The following is a 9,193-nucleotide window of genomic DNA, read 5'->3' on the forward strand; positions in this document are numbered from 1 at the left end:
ATAAACTTATGCAGGTCCAACAGCAATCCATTATAAGATGGAAATGGAACATCTGGGATCTGACAAGAACAGGGTCAAGGGGCACAAGTAAGATGCATGAGCAGATGGCCCAGAGGGCACGCCATTATCACTTCTGCATTTATGCTTTGGCTTATGCTTACTGCCACATGTCAGGAAAAAGGATATCCCGTATGGCCAACTGATGTAGGAGAAAAAAAGGCTGGCTTTGTTCACAGAATAGTCTGCTCAGATGTGAGTACAACAAGAAACTGCTCCAACACTATAGCCCCTGAAAGGCAGCAGTGAGCAAATCTTCCCAAATGCCAGAGCTTTATAAGATGCACGTTGTCATCTACTTTGTAAAAAGTGACAGGAGGCAAACATATACAGCAATTAATGACGAGTGACAAATGTCCTGACTCTTGGTCAGTGATCTCAAAGAAAATAAGATCAGAAAGTTTCAAACAAGGAATTCTAGGGAAGAGAGATGTAAGTAGATCTGTTATAACAGAGGCAAAGAATGAAGATCTTTTTATCATGTATTAACAGGTTTAAAGGCTATCCACCACTGAAGATTCCTCAAATAGCCAAGTAAACAGATTAACAAGCCGTTGATATCAGCCAAGCACTGTCATGACCCATCAAAGTACTAATGCAATAGCCAATTGCAGAAGTAATGGAACCTGCAAATAAGTTCAACAGTATAAATTCTATTTCAGCAAAGCCAGTGGAGTTAGTGCTGCTGCCAAATGACTAAAATTTTTAACAATACAGACCAACAACGGCATCGTCCCTTAAGAAGACCAACTCGTCATTTGGTGATGGACTGATTACATTAATCTCATCTATCCTGGGGTAAAAAGCAAGTCAACTTTATGGAAATCAACCTATATTCAGAGTACATATTCATTTATTCTCCCCACATGGCCTCAGCATCACCACACAAAGGCTAACAGAGTATTTGATTGAGCAACATAGAATCCTACATTATATTTCATTGAAGATAGTGATATGATTTACGGCAAAGGAGGTTCAGCACTGGTTATATAACCATAAAATCCATTAGCCCTATCACATATTATGCTGCTCAGAAGCTGCCAGTCATCAAAATGAAACAGGATTTTGCAACTTTGGAGTTCAGACCCTGAGAGTATGGGAAGCCATCCTACAAGATACAATGTATACCTTCCTTAAACTTTCTTAAATAAACAACTATTATATGTTATTGTTTTTCTAATGGGTTGAATACATGAGTTTAAGAATCACATGGTACATCGAACCCCCATGACATGAGTCTACCTATATTACAAGGCTACTCATATATACCTGAGCCTAAAATAAATGTTTAAAAAATACATAGATACAAATACTTTAAAAAAGAACTACAGAGTGGAAGTTAGAGTGACCTCATTTCTTACAATTTACAGTGAAATTACTGGGAGAATTTGTGCTTCTCTCTCTTACGGCCCTACAACTCTCGGTTCTGTGGCTCCATGTCTTACACTCCATAGTAGGGATGGTTCTACCAATGGACACAGCAAGACTCCTAGTAACAAAATATGATGTATCCATACAGTGGAATAGCAAAATGGCAAATAAAAAGTAAAAATGGAACTGATGCATGATATGACAGGAGTAAAACTTGAAAACATTCTGCTAAGTGAAAAAACCAATCATGAAAGATCACATTTTATGACTTTGTTAAACAATTGTGTTACACATTCTAAGTTTCTTGAGAATGGAGACTATTTGCCTAATTTACCCCTGTAATCTTTAGTTTCTTACACAGTACCTAATGCAAACAGAATATAAAATGAATACATATTCTATTAAATATATATTGTAAAAGCCCCTGAGAATTGGTATATACACCCTGCATCTAATAGAAAACTCTTCAGTCAACAAGACAAGACATTCATGTTTTTAATAAGGTACCACTTTGATTTTTGACATAATTTTACCAACTTTCAAATTTGTATGGATCTTTATGTACTGATTATAAAGAAAAATCGAGTTATGAAACTCTGGGCTTAAAGCTATAAATTAAAGTTTAATTAAAACTGTCTTTAGTGGCCAGGTGCAGTGGCTCATGCCTGTAATCTCAGCACTTTGGGAGGCCTAGACGGGCAAATCACTTGAGGTCAGGAGTTCAAGACCAGCCTGGCCAACATGGTGAAACCTTGTCTCTACTAAAAATACAAAAATTAGCTGGGTGTGGTGGCTGGCGCCCGAGTAATCCCAGCTACTCAGGAGGCTGAGGCAGGAGAATCACTTGAACCCAAAAGGCAGAGGTTTCAGGGACCTGAGATTGCACCACTGCACTCCAGCCTGGGCAAAAGAGTGAGACTCTGTCTCAGGAAAAAAAAAAAAAAAAAAAAAAAAAAAAAAAAAAAACTGTCTTCAGTGAAGTTAAAAGTTTTGCACTATATAGTTTTGATAGTCTTCAAATCAATGCAATGTGTTCATCTGTTTTGTAGGTTTTAAAATTAAATACTGTGTGAAATGTCTGATAAGAATGTGTTGCTAGTCAAGATAAGATTAGAGTCAAGCCTTCAGGGACATAACAAACTTTGCTATTCTACATCAGGGGAATAATATCTATTCATATGCATTTATAGAAATAAATCTGTACCTATACAAACATAAATTGTATTGCAAACATTGAAATCTAACATGTTTTGTCTAAAGAAATAACTTTCCTAACAGAGCAAATAGAGTATTACAGGAAGATTATAAAAGTGAAAATGTCCGACATCAACTCTTGTGATATCATATCCATTAAGTAAAAGGAGAAAAGAAACAAATCAAACAGTCTGTTTTTTTAAACTTGTTAATTTCCATAAATTTCTTGAAAATTATTTTATTTACTCAATAAAAATATCTAAGAACAAACAGTAGGCATTTATACCTGTACAAAACTCCATATATGATATTGAATTTTAGAATGTTTTAGATCTAACATCTAAGTAACTTTTTCCTTATTATCAACAATGTTTATTAATCAATTATTCATTTTGTGTATGTGCCAGGAAAGTTCAAGTGAAAAGTATGATATTCTTTCTGGCTCTCCGGCACATAAAGCAGGCTGTCTCTGGTAATAAAACCATAATTTTAGTGTATTTGAAGAAATAATATGTCAACCAGAAATGAGTTAATTAATAATTAAAACATAAAGTATTTGTGACAGATAAAATTACAGAATTAAACTTTCTTTAGGCCATTCTAAATACTATTGAGAAAATAAAGCACTTTCGCCAGCGGTCTTGCAAGTTGAGATTGATTGTTTGATGTCCCTATGGTCAGATAAATGCATTAGACTAACTCCTGGATTTCTTTAAATACCCGTTAATTTCCTTGACCTTTTTACTGTCTTCTATGCTCTGAATGTTTGTGTCTCCCCAAAATTCATATGTTGAAACCTGATCACCAATGTGATGATATCAGAAGGTGGGGAACTTCAGGGGGTGATTATTAGTTTGTGAGGGTGGTGTCCTCAAGTATAGGATTAGTTCTCTTATGAAAAAGGCCCCAGAGAGCTCCTTTGCCCCTTTCGCCATGGGAGAACACAACTGAAATTTGAAGATGGCATCTATGAACCAGAGTGTGGGCTCTCACCAGAAACCAAATCTATTCATGCCTTGATATGGAATTCCTCACATCCAGAACTCCAACGTATAAGTTTCTCTTATTTATAACTCCCCAGTTCATGGTATGTTGTTATAGCAACCCAAATGAACTGACAAACTGTCCAATCTCTAGATTCCTGATCATAATATGAATTATCATGGGAGGTCAATTGTTACCAATTACTATAGAGAGAACTTGTGCTTCTCATGCTGACTTCCAGTTATCCACCCCATAGAGGCATTAAAGCTATCATCATAGAATTAGACATCAATATTCAGACGACTTCTTTACTCACTTTTAGCAATATTTTAAGAGCCTTCTACATTGTCCAAAATTATGCTGGCTGACAGGAAAAATAAAAAGATATATTGGCATCAACCCCATCCTCCCTGAATTTACACTCTATTGAGGAACACAAACGATTAGGGAAGCATTTGCAATAAAGTGTGAGGGCTGTTATGAAAAGAGAGCTAAGGATCTCATGGGGGAAAGTATGTCAGAGACATCTTTACATATTTAAAATGGAAACAGGGAGTACCCCTTTGAATAAATTTTATTATGCTAAAATGAGAAGATAGTTATCCAAGTGAAGGGGAAGTAGTATGGGACCTCACTCATCTAAGAGGGTGTAAGAACATATGCAAAGATTCCAAGCTGAGAAAGAGCGCAACACATTCAAGAAATTAAAAGGAAATTAATATTAATTATTGAAAATAATAGTTGTACATACTTATGGGGTATATGCAGTATCTTTTTATATGCATAGGATGTGCAGTGTTTAAGTCAGGCTGTTTAGGGTAACAGTCATCTTGAGCATTTATCATTTATATGTGTTGGGAACATTTCAAGGCCTTTCATCTGGATATTTTGAAATAGACAATATATGTTGTTAGCAATGTATTTTATAAAAATGAATTTTATTGTTATAACAAAGTATTGTCACCCTGCTCTGCTATTGACCATTCCAATTTCTTTCTTTTATCTAATTGTATATTTGTATCTATTAACCAACTTACCTTCATTCCCCTCCCCCAACCAGCATCCTTCCCAGTCTCTGTTAATTATTATTCTACCCCCCATCTCATTTTTTAGCTCCCACATATGAATGAGAACTTGGGATATTTGTCTTTTGGGGCATGACTTATTTCACTTCAGGTAATGACTTCTAGTTCCAGTCATGCTGCTGCAAATGACATAATTTTGTTACTTTTATGGCCAAATAGTACTTTATTGTGTATCGATACAAGATTTTTATTTAAAAAAATCAATTAATCTGTTGATAAATTCTTAGGTTGATTTTATATCCTGGCTATTAAGAATAGTGCTGCAATAGACATGAGAGTTATTTCTTATCCTCTGCTGGCTATGGGGTTAGTTTGCTCTTGGTTCTCCTGGTTCATTTTTTTAGTGATGCTAGGTTGTTGATTTGAGGTCATTTTAGCTTTTTGAAGTGGGCACTCAGGGCTATAAATTTCCCTCTTAACATTGCTTTAACTGTGTATTAGTTTGTTTTCACACTGCTGATAAAGACATACCCAAGACTGGGAAGAAAAGAGGTTAAATTTGACTTACAGTTCCAAATGGCTGGGGAGACCTCAGAATCGTGGTGGGTGGTGAAAGGTACCTCTTACTAAGCAGCAGCAAGAAAAAATGAGAAAGAAGCAAAAGCAGAAACCCCTGATAAGCCTGTCAAATTTCATGCGACTTATTCGTTATCACGAGAATAGCACTGGGAAAGACCAGCCCCCATGATTCAGTTACCTCCTTTTATGTCCCTCCCACAACACATTGGGATTCTGTGAGATACTATTCAAGTTGAGGTTTGGTGGGACACAGCCAAACCATATTCCATCCCTGACCCTTCCAAATCTCATGTCCTTACGTTTCAAAACCAACTATGCCTTCCCAATAACCCCCCAAAGTCTTTACTCATTTCAACATTAATCCAAAAGTCCATAGTCCAAAGTCTCATCTGAGACAAGGCAAGTTCCTTTTGTCTAAGAGCCTGTAAAATCCAAAGCAGGTTAGTTACTTCCTAGATACAATGGGGGTACAGGTGTCAGGTAAATGCAGCCTTTCCAAATGGGATAAATTGGCCAAAACAAACGTTAAAGGGCCCATGCAAGTCTGAAATCCAGTGGGGCAGTTAAACTTTAAAGCTTCAGAATGATCCCCTTTGACTCCAGGTCTCACATCCAGGTTAGGCTTATGCAAGAGGTGGGTTCCCATGTCTTGGGTAGCTCCACTCCTTCAGCTTTGCAGGGTACACCTCCCTACTGGCTACTTTCATGGGCTGGTGTTGAGTGTCTGTGGCTTTTCCAGGTACACAGTTCAAGCTGTAGGTGGATCTACCATTTTGAGGTCAGAAGGATGGTGGCCCTCTTCTCACAGCTCCACTAGGCAGCACCTTACTAGGGACTCTGTGTGGTAGCTTCGGTCCCACATTTCCCTTCCACACTGCCCTAGGAGAGGTTCTCCATGAGGGCTGCACTCTTGCAGCAAACTTGCCTCGGCATCCAGACATTTCCATACATCTTCTCAAATCTAAGTGGAGGTTCCGAAACCCCAGTTCTTGACTTCTGTGAACCTGAAGGCTCAACACCACATGGAAGCTGCCAAGGCCTGGGGCTTCCACCCACTGAAGCCACAGCCCAAGTTGTATTTTTCCCCCTTTCAGCAACAGCTGAAGTAGCTGAGGCAGGGTACCAAGTCCCTAGGCTGCATACAGCACAGGGACCCTGGACCAGGCCCACAAAACCACTTTTTCCTCCTGGGCCTCTGGGCCTGTAATGGGAGGGCCTGCTGTGCAGGTCTCTGACATGGCCTGGAGACATTTTCCCCACAGTCTTGGAGATTAACATTAGGTTCCTTGACACTTAGGCAAATTTTTGTGGCTGACTTGAATTTCTCCCCATAAAAATGTTTTTCTTTCTTTCTTTGTTTTGTTTTTGCTATTGTGTAGTCAGGCTGCAAATTTTCTGAACTTTCATGCTCTGTTTCCCTTTTAAAACTGAATGCCTTTAACAGTACCCAAGTCTTCTCTTGAATGCTTTGCTGCTTAGAAATTTCTTCCACCAGACACCCTAAATCATCTCTCTCAAGTTCAAAGTTCCACAAATTGCTAGGGTAGGGGCAAAATGCCACTAGTTTCTTTGCTAAAATATAACAAGAGTCACCTTTGCTCCAGTTCCCAACAAGTTTCTAATCTCCATCTGAGACCACCTCAGCCTGGACCTTATTGTTCATATCACTATCAGCATTTTGGGCATAGTCATTCAAGTATCTAGGAAGTTCCAAATTTTCCCACATTTTCCTGTTTTCTTCTGAGTTCTCCAAATTGTTCCCACCTCCACCTGTTACCCAGTTCCAAAATTGCTTCCACATTTTTGGGTATCTTTTCAGCAACACCTCACTCTACTGGAACCAATTTACTGTATTAGTTAGTTTTCATGCTGCTGATAAAGACGTACCCAAGACTGGGAAGAAAATGAGGTTTAATTGGACTTACCATTCCACATCACTTGGGGAGGCCTCAGAATCACGGCTGGAGGTGAAAGGTACTTCCTACATCATAGCAAGAGAAAATGAGGAAGAAGCAAAAGAGGAAACCCCTTATAAACTCATCAGATCTCATTAGATTTATTCACTGTCAAGAGAATAGCACTGAGAAAGATGGGCCCATGATTCAATTACCTCTCCCTGGGTCCCTACAATGTGGGATTTCTGGGCAATACAATTCAAGGTGAGATTTGGTGGGGACACAGCCAAACCCTATCAACCTGCTTCTCAGAGATTCTGGTACATTGTCTCTTTGTTTTCAAATAACTTCGTGATTTCTGTGTTAATTTCATTATGTACCTGGGCGTCATTCAGGAGCAGGTTGTTCAATGTCCATATAGTTGTGTAGTTTTGAGTGAGTTTCTTACTCTTGAGTTCTAGTTTGATTGCACTGTGGTCTGAGAGACTGTTTGCTGTGATCTCAGTTCTTCTGCATTTGCTGAGCAGTGATTTACTTCTGATTATGTGATCAATTTTAGAGTAAGTGCTATGTGGCACCAAGAAGAATGTATATTCTGTTGTCTGGGGTTGGAAAGATCCATAGATAGACATCAGGTTCATGTGATCCAAAGATGAGCTCAAGTCCTGAATATTTTTGTTAATATTCTTTCTCAATTATCTGTCTAATATTGACAGTTGGGTGTTAAGGTCTCACACTATAATTAGGCAGCAGCGGCGTGAGGCAGTATGGTTTGAAGTGGTGAACGTGGATTTTTCTCGGCTTCACATGTACAGTGCTCCTCAGTGTGTGCCGAGAACACGGGCTGCGCGTATGCGCTCAGTTCCAGTTATTCTTCAGATGCTCTGGATTTGAAACTGAGCACAAATTGGACCCTGTATTTGCTTCTCCGTGGATGTCCCGCCGTAGTTTGCGCCTGGCTGTGACAGTATGCACCCTGGGGGATGGTCAGGCTGCGCGTGCCGATGACTGGACTGCGCCAGCAACATCATCTCCCTCAAGCACAAAGCGATCAGAACAGCAAAACAGTGCAGAAGCGCAAACAAATCGGCTTTTAGTTTCAACCACGTGTCAAGGCAGGTCACGTCCTCTGGCGTCGGCCACGCTGGCACTGACAGCCTGCAGGACGCTGTGACTCCACGGCCTCCCTTACTGGAGGAGTCTTGGATTCGTGGGCAGACCACAGTGGACCACTGTTCGGGTCTTAGCGATGATGGTGGTCTTAAAGGCGGAAATAACGCTGCAGTTCAGGGAAACGCGCACGTGGCAGCCGCCACCGAGCACAACGCTGCACCTGCAGCGACTGGAGCATGCTCTCCCAGCCAAGGACGCGCTTACCGCTCACCCGGTGGCCCGCGGGCCCGTGTCGAGAGTTTATTCTAGGGACAGGAATCAGAAACGGAAGTCAGCCTCTGGAGTGTTCTGGTGACTGGAGGTTGGATGGTACCGGTTTGTTCCGTTGATTTCTTGGTTGAATGTGTTTCTTCTTACCAGGTGCCTTTAAAATATCTGCAAGTTTAGTCTTGCTCATCCCACTCTTTCACTAGCAGTTCTCTCCTTACGGGGCCAGGGCGATTTCTGTAAGGAGAGACATTCTTAAGTTTCTAAGAACTTGTTTTACAAACTTGGGTGCTCCTGTATTGGGTGCATATATATTTAGAGTAATTAGCTCCTCTTGTTGAATTGAGCCCTTTACCAATATGTAATGCTTTTTTTTGCCCTTTTTTATCTTTGTTGATTTTAAGTCTATTTAGTCAGAAACTAGGATTGCAACCCCTGCTTTCTTTCTGTTTCTATTTGCTTGGTAAATTTTCCTCCATGCTTTTATTTTAAGTTTACCTGTATCTTTGCATGTGAGATGGGTCGCTTGAATACATGCACCAATGGATTTTGACTCTTTATCCAGCTTGCCACTCTGTGTTTTTTTAATTGGGACATTTAGTCCATTTACATTTAAGGTTAATATTGTTATGTGTAAATTTGATCCTGACATTGTGATGCTGGCTGGTCATTTTGCAGACTTGGATATATATTGCTTCATAGTGTCAC

The 9,193-nt window shown here is 39.7% G+C and overlaps 1 pseudogene; it reads left to right on the forward strand.

Annotated features, from left to right (window-relative positions):
• Window positions 1-6,105: 6,105 nt before the first annotated feature.
• LOC105729063 (SUN domain-containing protein 1-like) lies at window positions 6,106-8,573 on the forward strand (annotated as a pseudogene).
• The last annotated feature ends 620 nt before the right edge of the window (window positions 8,574-9,193 follow it).

Source organism: Aotus nancymaae, unplaced genomic scaffold, assembly GCF_030222135.1.
Source record: "Aotus nancymaae isolate 86718 unplaced genomic scaffold, 86718_ANA_hifiasm-v0.15.2.pri h1tg000022l_1, whole genome shotgun sequence".
Lineage (NCBI taxonomy): Eukaryota > Metazoa > Chordata > Mammalia > Primates > Aotidae > Aotus > Aotus nancymaae.